This window comes from Pyxicephalus adspersus, chromosome 2 (genome assembly GCF_032062135.1).
Source record: "Pyxicephalus adspersus chromosome 2, UCB_Pads_2.0, whole genome shotgun sequence".
NCBI lineage: Eukaryota > Metazoa > Chordata > Amphibia > Anura > Pyxicephalidae > Pyxicephalus > Pyxicephalus adspersus.
In genome coordinates this window covers 113453043-113457497 of record NC_092859.1, presented here as the reverse complement: position 1 = coordinate 113457497, position 4455 = coordinate 113453043, and positions in this window count along the sequence as shown.

Sequence of the window (4455 nt, the reverse complement as noted above, 5' to 3'; positions counted from 1 at the left end):
TCTGTCATTTGCAATCCCTATTTAATGTACAGCGCTGCGTAATATGTTGGCGCTATATAAATCCTGTTTATTAATAATAATAATAAAAATAATAATTATAATATTAAAAATAATAAATCCAACGTTGAATTCTAATGCAATGTTATCAGTTTGGTATCGCTTCTCCTGGACTCCAATAAGGCAGTGCCTCTAGGTATGAGTTTTTGGCTTGACTGAGAAACAATTCCTATTCATGTGGGTGCTAGAAGACTTCTACAGCATTAGCAGATATCTGATCTCAGGGGAAGTAAACTGCGTTGGATTTCCTTAATAAATCACTGTTGTGTCCTCCACCTTCCTATGCCCCAACCTCTTCTATAGTCAAAAACATGCTCAATAAAACAACACATGTTTCTACAAAAAATATTCTGAAGAAAGAATAATATAATTTTATGTCTATCTGTCTTCTGCTATATACTGTATGATCTGTGATATTACAGTATTATGATCCCTCCTTTTCTAATAATATTTTAAAGAATAATGATTATTAATGTAATGTCAAGCTAAAAATAATTTCATCACTTTGGGCCTTGGGTTAAAATACACATGCCATTTTCACAATTAAGTATATCTTTAAAGTTAGCAACATGTTAAATAAAATAGTAATCTTTTTCTGTTTACTTGATTTATTATTATACATTAGGAAGTTGATTGTACATTGACCAAGAATTGCAAATAAATCCCCTAATGCAATGATTTTGTTTGATTTCTGACCACCTAAATGTTGAAAGTCTCCAACAAATGGGGATGCATGTTATGACACAAGGAGATTTACAAAATTAAAGCGAGAACTAAAGTTTTACTTTCAAAAATTTTGAATCAGACAGGGCATTTTTGCAGGTGATGTCCCTTCTGCACTAATCAATTCTGCCTTGCTGATTGCGTTGGTGAACTGGTCGCCGTTTTAACAGGGAACAAATTGTGAGCAGGCAGGTTTCTTATTAAGACAGTACAGGCAAAGTGCCTTCTACAATAAAAGCAATTTACCTGTCTGTTCGCAATCTTTTCTTCTATGTATACTGAGATGCACAGGAGCAGCTCCGTGTACCTTTGCAGGTACCCCAACAATCCCCCCGGCTGCTGGAAGTGTTGTGGCACTCATGACAATGCAAAGACAAATTAGCGAAATTTAGAAAAATGTGATCAAGTTTATTTTGTTGCAGAAGGGACACCTTCCAGGTATTTGAAACAGACCAATGTGGAGCACACAAAAGGTGAATATAGGTGGGTTGGGAGGAAGGCTATAAAGAGACGTACCCATGTCACTTTGCTTGATTCTCTTTTAAGAATACATACATTTGTGTTTTCACTTTAAGTATACATTTTTAATGTTTTGAAACAGCAGATATTGTGAAGAAATCTTGATGTATTTTCAGATAATACAAAATGACATAATTCTTGTAAACACACTGTGTTGTAACTGAATATTTCAATTTACTAAATGTTTCCACACCAACTTATATCTTTGTTATAGTCAGATGAAAGATCACCAAGTGCGCTCATCCTCTCTGGGCCATAAGTGATCTCCAAGAGACTAATCTGGCTCTGATGTTTCTTGGCACAGAAAGACACTTACTGAAGGCTGATGAGGAAGAGACTATGAGATCACATAAGCAACAGGAGGAGGAGAATAAAACCATTCAAATAAAAGTACAAAAAGTACAGCTGTTCCTCTGTTTACAGGGAACTATATTAAATGAAAAGTTTTATGCTGCAAAAAGTCTACAAAATAACCTGTCTTTCATTTTTTAAAGATGTTTCTAAGAGTCTTTTTAATGCAAACACCACATATACACATACAAAACATATGTTTCTGTTAAGAATATGAAGCTGATGTGAAAATGTATTCCATAAGTTCCTCTAAATTGTGCTTTATAAAATGTACACTAAATAGAAACAGAGAGCAGGATTCAGTTGAGACAAGCAGACAAGGGCAAAGAACTACTTCTTGGATCCCAGAGCAGCAGCAATATAAAGTTAGTTTAAACTTTATATTTACCCTTTATGGTACTACTCCATTTTATTCTATACCTCTTTTCCATTCTTAATGGTATTGTACTAAATCATCATTTACAAATGAAAAACTAAATTGAGGTGTCACTGGGACAGAGCAATTATTATTACTCTCAATAAGTGGAGATAATATATGTTGTCCAAACTAGGATGTCTGAAATAAATCCTCCTTTATGTTACAAAACCTAAATATCTAGCAAAGCAAAATATTACATTTTTTTCCCAAGCAACTATGTATCTATAATAATAATTTAGAAATGCAACATAATACATGTATATATTATTTATATTTTGTAGAAAGGGAATTTTGAGAGGTCACCCCTCTTGAAGAACCCCAAGTATAAATACCAATATAATAATATGTTTGGAGGAGGGCAGTTTAATTTATTGTTACCAAAGTCAGCATGATGGTACTGTATTCCTAGATTGTAAGCTCTTCTGGGCAGGGTCCTCTCCTCCTCCTGTGTCACTGTCTGTATCTGTCTGTCATTTGCAACCCCTATTTAAATTGGCATTGTCATTTGGCGCTATATAAATCCTGTTTAATAATAATTTACATATGTATTAATTCACATAATTGATTTTAGTCTCAATGAAGATAATGAGCACAGGTGAACACACACAATATGACTCAATTTATTTCAATAGAACCTGTACACTGCAAGACAGCAGAAGGGTACACAAATGAATATATATCTTGTGAGGGCCAGGCTGTGGACAGTGGGTCTGTGTAGGGATACTAGATGGCAAGGGGTGGGCCAACCCATTTAGAATGTAACTAAAAAAAGTAAACTTGACCTTTTTCTTGGCTCCCCTTCGGCCTGTTTAATACATGACCGAGGTGAATCTCTGGGCTCTTACAGGGCCTCCCTAACTATACACTTACTGAATGTGGCTCGTTGTCTATTCCATTGTTCTGGAAATCCTCTGTTCCCCTTTCAGTTAAACATTGGCTCCACAATGTACAGGAGATTTATCTAATGGAAGATTCTAGATCCATCTCCCAAGACAGGGCGGATAAATTCATGGAAACCTGGGGTCCCTGGGTAATCTTTTTCTACTCTGATCAGTACAAAACCTTGGTCAATAACTCAAACTGAGCTCTCCGTTTTGATTGCTATTTTTGAGGGGCACATGGTCGAAAGTCATGGCTGCTACTAGATATTTATACGATTACCTGTTTTACTAGTTGTTACCCATTTTGTTGTTTGTTTATACTGTTTAGATCATTGTTTTTACACAAGATTTTTCTATGTGTATGATTGTAATCTTTGTATTACTTGATTGTACATGAAATTATTTTTTGTTTGAGACAATAAAGCTTGAAGTGTAAAAGCCAGTTGAAATTAATTGCTGAGCGGTATTCTTGATGAGTGCTCATATGTATTAAAATATACCTCCACCCAATTTTGTTTTCCTGAATGGAATGGAGACAGTTTTAACAACAAAGTGAACAACATCAAATGTTGAATAGGATCATCAACACTATTTTGATGACAATTACTGACATTTTTATTCTACAATCAATTCTCAATTTGCAAATAAATTTTCTCCGTTCATCTAAAGTTTTTATAATTTTCATGCAACCTCTAATTAAATTAAAAAAAAAAAAAATCCACATTTTCACATTCCCTTTTACCTAAAATCTGGCAAACTATTTGGTCAGTTTTATTCTCCACCTTGAGTGCCATAGGCTACAATGAAGAAATGTGGTGATTGTTTTAAACAGCTTTTCACTCCTTTTGTCATGTCCACTTTTGTGAATTAGTAATAAGTCTCCTGCCACTTCACAAAAGTGATGATGAGTTACTCAAGTGAATGACATACAGGGCTCTATTTATAAAACAGAAAATCATACATTCCCTCTTGGGAATCTTCATGGTCCATGTCTTTGAGTGGCAGTAACTGATCAGGTAAGGGGCCTAATTTATTAAAGATCTCCAAGGCTGTAGAAGGTACACTTTTTTTAGTGAAGCTGGGTGATCCAGCAAACCTGAAATTGATCTGGTCCAGGATTCAAAACTTTTGCTAGCAAATAGCAAATGACTTGAAGAAATCCATTTCAGGTTTGCTGGATCACCCAGCTTCACTGATAAAAGTTTAGCCTGTCCAGCCATGGAGAGCTTTAATAAATCGGGCCCAATGTTTGAGACTTGTCAGATTCCACGTTTTAGAAATAGAGCTCATAAAGTGAATTTTGTATCGATAGGAGTATATGTATTAGGTTCCTCAATTTTTTTAAAGCCTATTTCCAATTTTTCTAAATCCTGCTTTATTAAAGTGATGAATAGGTTTCTAAAAGTGGAGAACAAAAAAAAAAAATCAAATAAAGAGAGAAAATTCTGTTCTCAATCTTTAAATACCTGTCAAAACCAATACGTTCAGGGCCCCATTTTGACACCT